The sequence below is a fragment of the Triticum aestivum genome, chromosome 4A (genome assembly GCF_018294505.1).
Source record: "Triticum aestivum cultivar Chinese Spring chromosome 4A, IWGSC CS RefSeq v2.1, whole genome shotgun sequence".
In the NCBI taxonomy this organism is placed as follows: domain Eukaryota; kingdom Viridiplantae; phylum Streptophyta; class Magnoliopsida; order Poales; family Poaceae; genus Triticum; species Triticum aestivum.
The window spans coordinates 676,436,202-676,452,567 of NC_057803.1; the positions used below are offsets into that span (position 1 = coordinate 676,436,202).

Below are 16,366 nucleotides of genomic sequence, written 5' to 3' on the forward strand. Positions count from 1 at the left end.
CACTTTACTCGTACCGCAATGCATGATCCCGTGACTAGACACTTGGTCACTTTGAGCTCATTATGATGATGCACTACCGAGTGGGCCCAGTGATACCTCTCCGTTATACGGAGTGACAAATCCCAGTCTCGATCCGTGTCAACCCAACAGACACTTTCGGAGATACCTGTAGTGCACCTTTATAGTCACCCAGTTAAGTTGTGACGTTTGGTACACCCAAAGCACTCCTACGGTATCCGGGAGTTACACGATCTCATGGTCTAAGGAAGAGATACTTGACATTGGAAAAGCTCTAGCAAAACGAACTACACGATCTTGTGCTATGCTTAGGATCGGGTCTTGTCCATCACATCATTCTCCTAATGATGTGATCCCATTGTCAACGACATCTAATGTCCATAGTCAGGAAACCATGACTATCTGTTGACCAACGATCTAGTCAACTAGAGGCTTACTAGGGACGTATTTGGTCTAAGTTTTCACACGTGTATTACGATTTCCGGATAATACAATTATAGCATGAATAAAAGACAATTATCATGAACAAGGAAATATAATAATAATCCTTTTATTATTGCCTCTAGGGCACATTTCTAACATGAAGGAGTTCATCACCGACCTAGGAGTCATACCCAATGCGTCGGGGCCAATCACTCTCTTCTGTGACAACACTGGAGCTATTGCCCTTGCCAAAGATCCCAGGTTTCACAAGAAGACCAGGCACATCAAGCGTCGTTTCAACTCCATCCGTGAAAATGTTCAAGATGGAGACATGGATATTTGCAAAGTACATACGGATCTGAATGTCGCAGATCCATTTGACTAAACCTCTTTCGCGAGCAAAACATGATCAACACCAGAACTCTATGGGTGTTCGATTCATCAAAATGTAACTAGATTATTGACTCTAGTGCAAGTGGGAGACTGTTTGAAATATGCCCTAGAGGCAATAATAAAAGGGTTATTATTATATTTTCTTGTTCATGATAATTGTCTTTTATTCATGCTATAATTGTATTATCCGGAAATCGTAATACACGTGTGAATACTTAGACCACAACATGTCCCTAGTGAGCCTCTAGTTGACTAGCTCGTTGATCAACCGATAGTCATGTTTTCCTGACTATGGACATTGGATGTCATTGATAACGGGATCACATCATTAGGAGAATGATGTGATGGACAAGACCCAATCCTAAGCATAGCACAAAGATCGTGTAGTTTGTTTGCTAGAGCTTTTCCAATGTCAAGTATCTTTTCCTTAGACCATGAGATCGTGTAACTCCCGGATACCGTAGGAGTGCTTTGGGTGTACCAAACGTCACAACGTAACTGGGTGACTATAAAGGTGCACTACAGGTATCTCCGAAAGTGTGTGTTGGGTTGACACGGATCGAGACTGGGATTTGTCACTCCGTATGACAGAGAGGTATCTCTGGGCCCACTCGGTAATGCATCATCATAATGAGCTCAAAGTGACCAAGTGTCTGGTCATGGGATAATGCATTACGGTACGAGTAAATTGACTTGCCGGTAACGAGATTGAACAAGGTATTGGGATACCCACGATCGAATCTCGGGCAAGTAACGTACCGATTGACAAAGGGAATTGTATACGGGGTTGCTTAAATCCTCGACATCGTGGTTCATCCGATGAGATCATCGAGGAGTATGTGGGAGCCAACATGGGTATCCAGATCCCGCTGTTGGTTATTGACCGGAGAGCCGTCTCGGTCATGTCTGCATGTCTCCCGAACCCGTAGGGTCTACACACTTAAGGTTCGGTGACGCTAGGGTTGTATGAATATGAGTATGCAGCAAACCGAAAGTTGTTCAGAGTCTCGGATGAGATCCCGGACGTCACGAGGAGTTCCGGAATGGACCGGAGGTAAAGAATTATATATGGGAAGTGCAGTTTCGGCCATCGGGAGAGTTTCGGGGGTCACCGGTATTGTACCGGGACCATCGGAAGGGTCCCGGGGGTCCACCGGGTGGGGCCACCTATCCCGGAGGCCACCGTGGGCTGAAGTGGGAGGGGAACCAGCCCCTAGTGGGCTCGTGCGCCGCCCCCCCTTGACCCCCCTGCGCCTAGGGTTGGAAACCCTAGGGTGGGGAGCGCCTCCACTTGCCTTGGGGGGCACTCCACCCCCCTGGCCGCCGCCCCCTTGGGAGATCCCATCTCCAAGGCCGGCGCCCCCCCCCATGGGGCCTATATAAAGGGGGGGAGGAAGGGCAGCCACACCCTGAAGTCTTGGCGCCTCCCTCTCCCCTGCTACACCTCCTCCTCCCGTAGTCGATTTGCGAAGCCCTGCCAGAACCCTGCTGCATCCATCACCATGTCGTCGTGCTGCTGTATCTTCATCAACCTCTCCTTCCCCCTTGCTGGATCAAGAAGGAGGAGACGTCACGCTGACCGTACGTGTGTTGAACGCAGAGGTGCCGTCCGTTCGGCGCTAGGATCTCCGGTGATTTGGATCACGACGAGAACGACTCCCTCAACCCCGTTCTCTTGAACGCTTCCGCACGCGATCTACAAGAGTATGTAGATGCACTCCTCTCTCTCGTTGCTAGATGAACTCATAGATTGATCTTGGTGAACGTAGAAATTTTTTATTTTATGCAATGTTCCCCAACATATACCCCCTCTCGACCGTGATAACTTATACCACGGGAGCACCCCCCTCGGCCCTCTCGCTCGACCAAAACTCTCGAGGACACCCAAACCCTAGAGAAAAACGATGTTGGTCTCCTACCCCCTCCCGCCGCACCCCTACCCGACAAACTCTCTCGAGGCCACCCAAATTTACCAAGTTAAAAGAGCGTTGTCGTCGAGGCCACCCCAAACCCTTGAAGAGTTGTCTAGGCCACCCCAAACCCTAGAGAAGCAGCGCCGAGGCCACTAACATGATTCCTTATTGTGATTAGCTAGCTAGTTCTATGTTTGCCACTAATATATATCCATCTGTACCATGTTTGAATAATAATTGACATGTTGTAAATATTTGCGGAAACTATGGAGCACTCCCGAGACGAAGCAACAGAAGCGATGTTGGGGGAGATAATCGCACAAGGAAGTGATGTCGTTGCATCATTTCTCAACGACGCCGATGGTCAGGAAAGACTGGGTGAAGAAGAGGTCTATGTTCATGATGGCTCCGGTGACCCATTAATGCCGGTACAAGAAGAGGGCTATGTTCATGATGGCTCCGGTGACCCAATGGGTACAAGAAGGAGACCGTGATGACGGCTCCGGTGACCCCTCCCCCCCCCCCCCGCTCAATGTGTCTAGCGACATCATCGCTAATGCTCCGGGGACGGTGCCCAGTTATAGCAATCTTAGAGATTACCTGCCTGACAATGTACATTTTGATTTCTTGGAGGTGGACGAACACAGATACGAGTACGGGAAGCCTCTAGTCAAAGATGAAAAATCTCTAACAATGATGATGCGAAGATTCCATAATTGGTACATGAAAACCTGCAGAGAGTCTGGGGGAGGAATACTTTGTATCTAATAATTAAAGAGGAGCACGACCTCATTGGAACTGATCTATTGACTGTTCCATTTGAGGAGTTCTTCGAGTTCTTCAATCAAAAGGCCCTCGATAAATTAACGGTATTTTGCTACTGTCTGTAAGTACTATTTCCATCATTAAGTCTCTATATATAGCTCGGCTCTTTCATTGCATGTATTAATAATTAATTATCCTCACAATATTATGCAAATTGAAGATCGTCGAGTGCAAAAAACAAGAAATGTATGATATTGGGTTCATTAACACAAATATCATAGATTAATTTCAGGTTACAAAGAACGCTGAAGAGGCCGAGGCCAACTTGCTACAATCGTTGATCAAAAATCAAAACAAAGATTTAATACTCTTTCCTTACAATTTCGAGTGAGTGTTACTGTCGTGTGCATATTCGGTTTCACTTATTACTCGAGTGATGTTATAGTAATGTAATTGATGAGTTATGCATGCGTGCGCAACTTCCATTATGTTCTTCTGGAGATTAAGCTTGAGCGGGGACTAGTAACCGTCTTAGACTCAAGACGAAAAGATCCCAAAACTTATGCGGACATGACTAAAATGCTCAACAAGTAAGTTCAATCGATCATTATCGCACCATATCGGCAACTTTTTGTTCATTTCCTGATATCTTAAGTAATAATAATTATATTCTTTCTTGCAGGGTTTGGAAACAGTTCACCGCAGAAGCTCCGGGACTGCCGAAGGAGCTGCGATATACATACCCGAAAGTAAGTACTACTAGCTAGCTAGTTGCGCGCATTTCCCGTTGATTCTATAGCTATACTTTCATCAATGCCATTTATAATGCTTCATTATCAGTTTGATTGACCTCTATTTCTCGTAAAGTGCTTGTGGCAGGAACAAGGGAATGATTACTGTGGATACTACATGTGCGATTTCATCTACAACGCGACTTTAAAAAATAAGCGGGGCTACTCTAAAAGACAATATGAAGTGCGTAAGCAAATTTCATTTTATTACACCATCATTTCTGTTGAGTTTCATTCATATATATGTATTAACCCTCTTCTTCAAATTAGACGTAGCAGATGCGGAATGAACTCCTACCACAAGATCGCATGAAAGCAATTCAAGAGGAATTGGCGGGATTCTTTCTTGACCACGTCATCAATAAAGCCGGAGAATACCATGTGGAAGTTGATTTCAAATGCTACGGGATTGTAAGAGATCTTACATATTGTATATGTATGTAGCCAGTAGCGTCGGATAGATAATACGAAAACTTGTTGTTCGACCAATCTTTCGAAGAAGGAGAGGTCGATCGATCACTTCTCTCGGTATGCATGACGAACTTCTGTACTTAATGGTTTCCTTCATTTTCTTACTAGCTAGCGTGTCGAGGGCCTCTTTATGTACAGTACGTAGCGTCGACCAAGCACGGACATAAGAGAGGACACTTCTCTCTATTAATTAGCTAGCTAACACAATATATGAAACACCTAAATTAACCCCCCAAAACCCCCAACCCCCCACCCCTTAAAAAAACCCCAGCCCCTGAAATGCTGACGCGTGGATGCCTTTTGGTACCAAAGGCCCTTCTGCCTGGGCTCGACGCACCGGCCACGTGGAGACCCATCAGTCCCGGTTCGTGTTAGAACCGGGACTAAAGGTCTAGAGCATTAGTAACGACTCTTTAGTCCCGGTTCAAGAGCCGGGACAAAAGGCCCTAATCAACCGGGACTAGTGGGGGTTTTTTCTACTAGTGAAGGAGGAAACAATTCGATATAATTAAGAAGTTTAGACGGAAAAGAGATTTGAAAACTACTTCATGGTACAATTAAAGTGGCCTCGACAAATAATTGGGAGGAGTTAAGCAGACCTTTTTCTTATACAAACAAGTTGAATAATTCAAAACAATTCACTGGCGGAGGCCGACATGAATACTAGTCAGCTGACATGACCTCAATACCGGTACATACGAATTCAAAACAAGTGAACAACAGCAGAAACAACAAATGATACACGCAGAAGTGACAATAGTTGGTTTTGGAGCGCAGCTCACTCCATCTTGAGAACAGGCCGTCTCGGGTTCGACTCAAGCTGGGATCGCAAGTTTCTCACGAAGTCGCCCTTGTAGTTGTCACCCTTGAGCACAACTTCCTTGAGGCTTCCTAGAGATGCTAGCCCAGAAAATAACCAAACACTGGGGGCTTGTTCAAACTGATCGTCATCTTCTTCCGAAATGACTTCTGCCTTGGGCTGTTCGTAATACTGCAGCAGCTCAAGCTTACGGGCTGCTCCCTTGTCAAAACACACAGATTTGAGCTTACCTGGGGAACTCAGCTCCAGCACCATTAGGGTCTGGAATGCGCCCTGCTGGAAATGAAGATGGACCTGTTCGCCCTTGAACGACTCTTTCCCTAGACACAGGATGGCTAGGTTCGGTAGACTCCCAAGGATCTGTATGGCGGCATCATGTTTCTCTATCCTGGAACTCCGCAGCTTGAGCTTGGCCAGATTTTCCAGCCTGCCGCTCCATGCCGGCAATTCGACCAGGTTGCCGTACAGCTTCAGGTTCTCAAGATTTTTCGGAGGTGATGCCAGACCATCTAAGCACTCAAATAAACCGGACTTCCCCTCCGACTGCACCAGCAATGTTTCCAGGGAGCTGAGTTTAGAAAGGGCCAAACATAGCTCTCCACTATTGCCCTCGTCAACACCAGTCACTCCCAGCTTGCGAAGCCCGGTGAGCCTCGCTACCTCTCGCAAAGTGGCCTTTCTCCTTGAGATGTTCACCACACCCAACGTGTGCAGGGCTCTGAGCCTGTGGATCCCTCTCGGCACCACAACACCATGTGGGCTCCGGCGTGTCGCCAGCCTTGGCAGATACGAGCAGCAGCACGTGGTGCAGACGTCACGCCTGTTGGTGTCCCCGTCGATGCCCATGGTCTCCTTCAGAAGCTGTGGAGCGTAGCATGCCACGCAGAACCCCGCCAAGGAGGAAGTTAGGATGCATAGCTTATTCCTCATCAGCTTCCGGACCCCATATGGATACTCTTGATAAATACATTCATCGTTGCTCCCAACGCCCCTGGCACAAACGTGTTGTAGCTTCCTGAGCTTGAAGATGGTCTTTGGCAGCTTGATTATGTTTGTACCTCTGACATCTAGTGTCTGTAGCTGCCTCAGATTACCCAAAGAACCTGGCAGATGATAAATTCCATGACATCCTCTCAGGGAAAGGTATCTCAAGTGGAAAAGCTTCCCAATGTGCTTGAGATGATGATCAACCAGACCTGAAGTGTTTTCCAGGTCCAGCACCCTCAGCAACCTCATCTTGTCAGAAATGAAGAATGGCCTCCAGTTCCCAAAAATCGTTAGGGATCTGACACGAGACAGGTCAACTGTACTCTCGAATTCACTTTCATCTCCGTTCCAGTCGTTGCTTACAGAGAGGTGACGTGTTGTCACAGGGCTGTTTAAGCCGCAACCTTCCTCCAATCTGAAAACAAGATTTTCCTCCATGGACTTGGAAATGACTACTTCACGGATGATATCATAGAGTTGGCAGGAGTCAATTTCTTTTCTACCATGACTTGATCGCCAAGATGGAAGGATCATGCTCCTGCTTATGAGGTCCATGAAGTAGCTTTCTCCTATTTCATAGGAAGACTTGCCACGCACCTCTGTTGAGTAGCCCTCTGCGATCCACCGCCGCAACAAACGTGTTAGACTAATCTTGTAGTTTGCAGGAAAGATTGCCAGATACAAGAAACAAGCCTTAAGATGATAAGGTAAACCATCATAGGTTTTGAGAAGGACTGTTTTTATGGTGTTAGACTCTGCATTCAGCTCCAACTCACTACTAAGACTCTCATTCAGTTTTCTCCACTCTACGACAGTTTTTGGTTGGTTTGCCAAGAAGCCAGCTATGGCGATTATTGCAAGAGGAACACCGTTGCATTTCTTCAAGATTTGTTCTGCTTGTTCAATCAACTCAGGATTCTGCCGATACCAATATTCATTTTCCTTGAATACCTGAAATTTGCACACAAACACTTATGACGAAAGTACAAAATCATCTATTATATCATTCAGTAATAACCAACGATGTTTGCCTAGGATATGGCGCACGATCACACACACACGCAGAGAGAGAGAGAGAGAGAGAGAGAGAGAGAGATGAAGTTCGAAACTGAAAATAAAATAAAATAGCAATTTGGTTTCGCAATGCAATCTGCGCAATGTTCAAAATCGCTAGATTTTGAAATAAGAATTATGTAAATTATAGCATGTGATTTGTATATGAAATGAAATTCAAACAACTGAAATGTGGAAAACAGACAAGTTTATATAAAAATTAGCATTGTTTGTAGATAAAATTAAGAAGGGGAGCCTTGGCGCAGTGGTAAAGCTGCTGCCAAAGTCCTGAAAACAGCCTCTTACAGAAATGTAGGGAAAGGCTGTGTACTATAGACCCAAAGTGGTCGGACCCTTCCCCAGACCCTCCGCAAGCGGGAGCTACATGCACCGGCCGGCTGCCCTTTTTTTTGTTGATAAAATAAAAAAAAAACCTTAACCACTATCGAGATAATAATAGCAATTTGATTACTATTTGATGACATAAAATACGAAGTGAGGGAGGATCAGTAATGCAACATGCTTTAGATATAATCAGCGTGCATGGGTGGCTTATACAGTCATATGTATAAAAGTGCGTCGGTTTGGTCGGTTTCGTGGTTACCAGTCATGAGTTGAACATAAATGATTGAAGGCATGAACAAATCTACAGTCACTGACTGGGTTCAGAAAATCATTGGAAGTGACAGATGTAGTGAGAATAATGAATAAGTATAATGTGTACTCAATGGGAAATATGCTCCGTGTGGGAGGGACAAGAATGTTCCACTGCAACAATAAGGAAGGAAGCAACAAATCATGTCAAATGTACTAAGTTCCATAGGAAGCAAAGGGATGTCGTGGCTAGAACACTAAGGTCGAAAGTGATACATCATGTCAAGTGTAATAAGTCATTTCTGTTTTGCAGAACATACATACACACGACTAGAAGGGACAAGCCACTGCGAAAGCGAGTGAGAGTGAATGTTTTAGCAATTTTTGCATGTAATAAATTAGACAGATTTGTAAGTTATGGTAAATAGTACCATGGTTAAAGTAAATTTCAAATGAAATAAATGGAGTATTGCCATGGCTTTTTAAGTACCTTTCTTGTGAAGAAGACAAGTGATGCTTCTTATCTAGACCATTGAGCTTGCATACATTTTCTTGTTTGTTTGAACAATAATTAGCAATACTCACTTCTCTTGTGGTGACTATCATTTGACTTCCATTTTTCATATGATAAAAAAAATTCATTAGCATGTCCCACTCAGTGGTAGATGACAAGCCGTCGAGAACAATCAAGCACCTCTTTTCTCTCAAAAAACGTTCCAGGTCACACATCAGTTCTTCAACATTTCTGCGCAATGAGTACACCGTGCCACCACTAGCTTCTGCCACCCCTAGTTGGATAGCTAAACTCCTAAGGAATTCCTCATGACTGAAAGGGCCGATGATTCTGAGGAAAGCATGTTTCTCAAATATGCCATTGAGTTCTTGGCTTTCATAGATATCTTCAACTAGAGCAGTTTTCCCTAGACCACTCATTCCCCACACAGAGATAACCTGAAGTTTTTTGTTCACTGGATTCAAAATTAGTCTGAGGATGTGAGATTTTTCTGTCTCCCTTCCTACAACTTCAGATCCCTCCATAGCAGCCGTAATCGATAGGATGCGGCTGAGGCTCCTTCTGATGGCATTCTGTCCACTGGCGGCATCTTTTGTTTGATTGCCAACCGTTATCTCACAGATGGGCACTAAAGAGTTTGTTATGTTAGTGGTGACAATGGCGGTTGCGCTTGAGGTTGACTCTGGCTCCATTGAAATTGCTCCACCTTGAGGGCTCTAAACACAAGCAACCAATTATTAGGTATTGTACATTGTTTCATTAGCAGGACTTTCAGTCCGGCAATCTTCAATGATACGAGATTGTGTAATTAATGTAATTACAGTTTGAAACAAGCAGTCGTTTGTCCATACAATTAAAATAATGTAAAGTAGAAGACAGAATGTGGACTTTAGATCAAAATTAAGGATGTGACATGAATGAGTTTGATGGTTTTTTACCATAGAATATATATTACCTTCGGGTAGAAAACATAGAAAGTTTGATCATCGGATAATTGCTTAAGCTTTGAGACTCTGCATTTCCGGCCTATGCATAAGCTTGCAACTTCAACATGCTGTGTGGCCACAATGATCCGGTTACCATTACTGTTGACAGGAAAGTAAGTTCTAATCCAGTCCCAATCTTCTATGCTACACAGGTCGTTGAGAACAATCAGGTAACTCTTGTTATTCACATGCTCTTTGAACTGGTCAACCAAGTCCTCTTGCTTCATCATCAGCATCTTTTTCAGAACTTCAGCCCCTATAGTGCTTGCTCTTTCTCGACAACCTCGTACCTCAGATGCTACTTCTGGAAAAGAAGAATATCCATAGAACTGCCTCATAATGCTTTGCATGAACATGATCGGGTCGAAAGGATGTGTAAGCTTAATCCAGGCACGGCATTCAAATTTGTGCGAATCATCATATGCATGTCTTATCACGGATGCCTGTCCAAGAACACCACATGTTCCCCACACTGCAATCACTCTAAGATCCTTGCCCAGCTCTTTGTTGATGAGTTGTGCAAGATCTACCCTTGGCTTCACAGCACGCCTCGCTTTGTCAACACCAAACATTGTAGCACTGGCTTTGCCGCCTGCAGCGTACTGTTCGGTAGCAACGGTGGCAAGGGGCTTTGAGCTAGTGGCAGAGCCCCTGATGAGGTGGTACCGCAGGTTCCTCTGGCTGACATCCTCGACCTTGGCTCGGAGGTCCTTCATCTCCAAGGCCACATGGCGCCGGTCAAGCAGTGTACTCAAGATGCGCCACCAGCTGGGCGACCTCTCGAAGCGAACGACAAAGTCCTGGAGGCAGTCCTCCACGTCGTAGCCTAGGTCACGGACCTGCTTCACCCAGGTCTTGATCACCTTGTTGTTGTCTCGCTCATCGTGTGCAGCCATCAGGAATGACTGCATCATCTCAAGCTCGTCCCTGATGAAGGCCTGGTCGCGCTGCACTCCCAGCTGCAGCGCCACCTCCTTTGCAACGGCAGATTGGGCGTAGCTAACAGCTCCGCTCACCACGGACTTGCCCATGCTCAGCACCGTCGCCTCCATTGCTAGTCTCTCCTCTCCGTCCACTCCTGTTGCTTCTTGGGTGGATCTGAGACGATAATACTAAACTGGTAAATATGCTCAGTGTGAATCAAGTGTACTCCCTCCATTTTTATTTACTCTGCATATTAGAGTTGGCTGAAGTCAAACTTCGTAAAGTTTGACCAAATTTATAGAAAAGGATATAAATATTTAACATAACAGATCTATATGATGTGGGAGTACATTCAACAACGAATCTAATGATATTGGTTTGTTATTGTATATGTTAATATTTTTGTCTATAAACTTTGTCAAAGTTTATAAAGCTTGACTTTGACCGAAACTAATATACTGAGTAAATAAAAACGAAGGGGCAGTAGTTATTGTGTATGGATGTATTCACAGGAGCATGCAAGTAACTAGTACAGATGGGGGTTGTTGGGACCTGATCGTGCGAATCGAGATGCATGTACTAGTAAATAATCAATTTATTATAAAGCCCTGGCATCTTGAAGACCATAAAGCGAGAACAAGGATCAATGCATATGAAACAAATTACGCACATGATGGGTTGTTGGGACCTGACCCAAGCTTGCGAGCTCATCCGCCGACGAACAGTGCTGGTAGTATTTTCAAAATAAGTAAGACTTTGATTAGCCTGGTGCTAAACTGCTACTCCCCCTTTCCGGTTTATAGGACTTATCTTAAAATTTTAGTTTTTTCATTTTATAAGGCTCAATTTGGTTGTTTCCCATCACATGTTCAGATTCCAAGGTGCATTAAATCATTGCATGCAAGTATTAAGGCTAGCCATAGTGGGAGTAACTTAGGTAGTAACATAGCACATCCCAAGACATATATGCTTATGTGGCATGAAGTTAATGAGGAGAGAGGTGATATGTTACCATAACATAACACACCCCAATACAAAATGAGTCTACAACATAATAAATGAAGGCTTGCATGATACTAGACTTATGTTACTACCCATTATGATAGTAGTAACATAGACTAGTAACATATGCATGTTACTAGTCTAAGTTACTATGCACTATGACTAGCCGAAGAAAAAATTGACCAATGCATGTAATTTATGCATGTATGCATTGCAATTAATGCATTGGTAAACATACTTTTTTGAGGAAAACAAGAGCATTAATTTGGGTGCTTTTGCAAACTCCAAAAGGTATTCCACCACTCACTATCTATCTTGGTTGGTGAAATTTTTGAATTGAGCCTTATAAACCGGAAAGGAGGGAGTACTAAGAACTCGACGACAGTGAGGATACCTCAGCGGGCCTAGCTGCATGGGCAAACTATTTCAGTGAGAGCAAAGAGAGATGGATGTTGGTTATTACGGATGGAGCTAGTTAAGCATAATGACTTCTTGCCACTTTGTTTCAACACTTTGCCACTAATTCTATCAATTGTGCATGATTGGATCTAATCCAACAACTAAAGCAACTCTCTTTCCTTTGCCATATTACGAGAAGATGGAGACAACATTTATGAAATGGGTACAGTTGATGTGGGGTTGATGTGGGTACTGTTGATGTGGGTACAGTTGATGTGGGATGTAAACTGAATCTCTACTATTAAAGGGAGGTTGGTCATTCACTTCCACCGGTGCCCCTCCCCCGTTTGGTTCTTTCCTTACCCATACCTAAATCAAATCAAATGTTACCAAAACCTCAACTAAATCAAAACTCTCCTTGCTTCTCCTACCCATACTCAAATCAAATCAATTCTTACCAAAAATCTAGAATATGGTGGATGTGAGGTATATGTCAGACACGATTGATGTTGAACCACTAGAATATGTATGCCCCGTTGCAGCGCAGGGGCAATTAGCTAGTTTGAGTTAAATTCACGATGACATGCTGCAGCGACATCATCTCAGCTTCATCCTTTTGGATATGGGAGAAGAGAAAACCAGAAGCACCTCAAGTCGGAGCTAATGGTAGACAGGACAGGATGCAGAATTCTCAACTACACACTCGGTTACGAACAAGCTTGCAAGGACTACTTGCCAAGGAACAGGATGAACGTTTCTTAGATACAACAAAACAACCAAATTATATCTAGCAAGATGCTAGAGGAATAGAGTCTTAGATATGACCCATACCTTGACCAGGAAATCACGAAGAAAAAAGCAGCAGCCGGCTTGAGGGAGAGAGCAACCAGCGGCTGCTCCCTGAGACGCCTTTGCCTTGGACCTCGCGAGGAATGGGGGAGGAATGTGTTGAGTCAGCACCCGAAAGAGGGTGATGAGAACATATGACTAAACCGGAGCCTTCTCAGATCTTTTTTTTTTCTCTTGGGGTGGGTGGGGGCGGTGGGAGAAGCTGTTGGTAGTGCCTACCAGGTAGGGTAACAGCATGGCCTGTTTGATTGTTCAAACTCAAATGAACCGCACATGCGTGCAGCTCTGTTCTCCCACCTGCTCCTCTATGCTAGGCTGGCGCTGGACAGTGAGGGCGGGCTCCGTTCCATGAACAGGGGCGGAGCCGGGGGACGAGCAGGGGCCTGCCCCCCCCCCCCCCCCCCCCCAATTTTAATAGAAGCGACGAGTAATTACCAACGAGATTAGATCAATATACGTACTTGGTCCCCCCTATACTCGAATCCTAGCTCCGCCACTGTCCATGAAGAAACCATAGGAAGAAAGCGCCTCCAATCAACGAGCTCCATCACAGACCAGCTTCAGCAACGTCTGCGAGGATGAGTGTGCAATAAAAAAGAAGAGATTAAGGCAGGTGCTTCGTACTTGCGTGGATAAGAATGTGAGGATGGAGAAATATATGCTTTTCTACCGTGCACCCTAGGTAGCGTATATGGATCCACCCTCCATTGTGTTGTAGATTCCTGTACTTCTTTATTAGTACTCCCTCTGTAAATTAATATAAGAGTGTTTAGATAATTAAAATAGTGATCTAAATGCTCTTATATTAGTTTACAGAGAGAGTACTACATAGCAAAACATTAGCTACACTCTAAAACAAGGAAAACCCCGACAAAACTAGATACAAAAACAGATGATACACTTGTCCTTCATTGCTGTGGTAGGTCAGGTCCATCGACGGGTTTTTTTTTTTGGAAAAAGGCTGCAGAGATAAAGTATTAAACATTTCCCTTTCCAATGAGGTTTGGCCATCTCTCTCCTCTTGGTGAGAAATTATTATGCTTATCTCCATTTCTAATAAAGAAAACATGCACTTGTCTTTGCGCTGCCCAAGCATCTTCATGTTTCGTCGTGTTCATAGCAGCTACCCATCAAAAATTAATTTATTGTTACGGTGCTACTAGCTTAGTGGATCAATACATATACTTGTCTTTGCGCTGCCCAAGCATCTTCATGTTTCATCGTGTTCATAGCAGCTACCCATCAAAATTAATTTACTGTTACGGTGCTACTAGCTTAGTTGATCAATACATATACTTGTCTTTGCCCTGCCCAGGCATCTTCGTGTTTCGTCGTGTTCATAGCAGCTACCCATCAAAATTTAGTTTATTGTTACAGTGCTACTAGCTTAGTTGATCAATAGTATATACAGTACTTCGGCTTCTAAAAGGTGCATGTGGTCCCAAAGCAGCTTGGTTTTCTGAGCCCTAGTAACATGAATGAGTTTGATGCTTTCTTAACATAGAATATATGTTACCTTCCGGTACACAAAACATAGAGAGTTTGATCAGTGGGTAATTGCTTAAGCTCTAGGACTCCGCATTTCTTGGTGATGCATAACCTTGCAACTTCAACTTGCCGTGTGGCCACAATGATCCGGTTCCCATTACCGTTGACAGGAAGGTAAGTTCTGGTCCAGTGCCAATCTTCGATGCTACACAGGACCGACTTTAAGTATCCTTGTAATTTATTTTTTCTCCTTGCTTATTTTTCAGACATTAAGAATAAATTAATTTTGGATGGGTAGCTGCTAAGAACACAACCAAACATGAAGATGCCTGGGCAGAGCAAAGACAAGTGCATATATTGATCAACTAAGCTAGTAGCACCACAACAATAAATTAATTTTTGACGGGTACTCCCTCCGTCCGGAAATACTTGTCCGAGGAATGGATGTATCTAGATGTATTTTAGTTCTAAATACATCCATTTGTATCATTTTCACGACAAGTATTTCTGGATGGAGGGAGTAGCTGCTGTGAATACGGCGAAACATGAAGATGCTTACAAGTGCATGTTTTTTTTATGGGTACCACAAGTATAGATATTCATTGCAATCGGGTAACTCTTGTTGTTCACATACTCCTTGAACTCGTCAACCAAATCTTCTTGCTTTATCATCAGCATCTTTTTGAGAACCTGAACCCCTAGAGTGGTTTCTCTTTCTCCACAACATCGTCCGCTGCTGATTCTGGGAAAGATGAAGAATATCCATAGAACTGCCTCATAATGGATGTGTAAGTTTGATCAAGGACGGCACTCAAACTTGTCTGAATCATCATGCACCTTCCTTATCATGGATGCCTGCCCAAGAACACCACATGTTCCCTGCATCATAATTTTGTTACTCTATTACTAAGACTATCAGAGATTTTACTTGTTGTTCCCTGCATCATAATTTTGTTACTCTATTACTAAGACTATTACTAAGCCCAAGAAGTACAACTCTGATACTTTAAATAAAATCTGAGTCATACACACATAAAAGGGGAAGTGGCCGAACAGAGTAGTAGCAAAATAATACCGTAGAGCAGCTTCTATACCATAACTGCTTTGTAAGAGGAAGCAATATGTCTGGGCTGATCTTAGACACTGAACTAAATCAACAAAAGTCTTCTAGGCATTAAGGTGTGCCAAAAAAACAAAAAGGAAGTTACACAAGAGACACGTTCAATTATGAAATTTCTTGGCAGCTAACTTGTTTTTCCCTACCCTTTTTATAACTTAGAGGCTGATCTTAGAGCAACTCTAGCAGACCCCGCATCCCGCCGACCCGCAAAACGCGTTTGCAGTTCGCGCAAAACAGCTTTTGCGGGCTGGCTCGGGCTGGCACAGATGCAGACCCCCCAAACGGATCCTAAAAAGGTTTATTCGTGGAATATACTTTTTTACGGGTCGGCTTTGCGGGTTCTGCTCTTTGCGCCGCTGCCTCCCGCATATCATCAGCCCGCAAATATCAAATGCAACATAATTCAACAATTGAAAACAAACTGAATTATTCGAATCAAATGTAATATAATAATCATCCGCATTAGAAATAATTATTCAAATAACCGTAGCAAACTTAAATAATGCAATACAAAACTTGTCATGCATACAAATACAAATGAATACAAAAATAAGTCACTGTCCAGCTCTTTGCCAATGGTCCTCAATGAGATCTTCCTGAAGTTGAAAGTGGGTGTCTGCATTTTCAATCTCCTTGTATGTCTGAAGAAAAGCTCTAATGTGGTTTGGGTCTCTAGCTGGTTTGACACGGCTACTCACATTGTCGTAAAAGAATTCTAAGTTCAATCCTCTCTCATCTTCAAAAATCATATTGTGCAGGATAACACAGCATGTCATGATGTTCTTCAAGATTTTCTTGTCCCAAAAACGAGCAGGACCATGGACAATGGCAAAACCTACATTGCAAAACACCGAAT

General features: G+C 43.8%; 1 pseudogene; it reads right to left on the reverse strand.

The window, feature by feature from the left end:
• Positions 1 to 5,282: 5,282 nt before the first annotated feature.
• Positions 5,283 to 10,795, reverse strand: LOC123088054 (disease resistance protein Pik-2-like; annotated as a pseudogene).
• Positions 10,796 to 16,366: the final 5,571 nt, after the last annotated feature.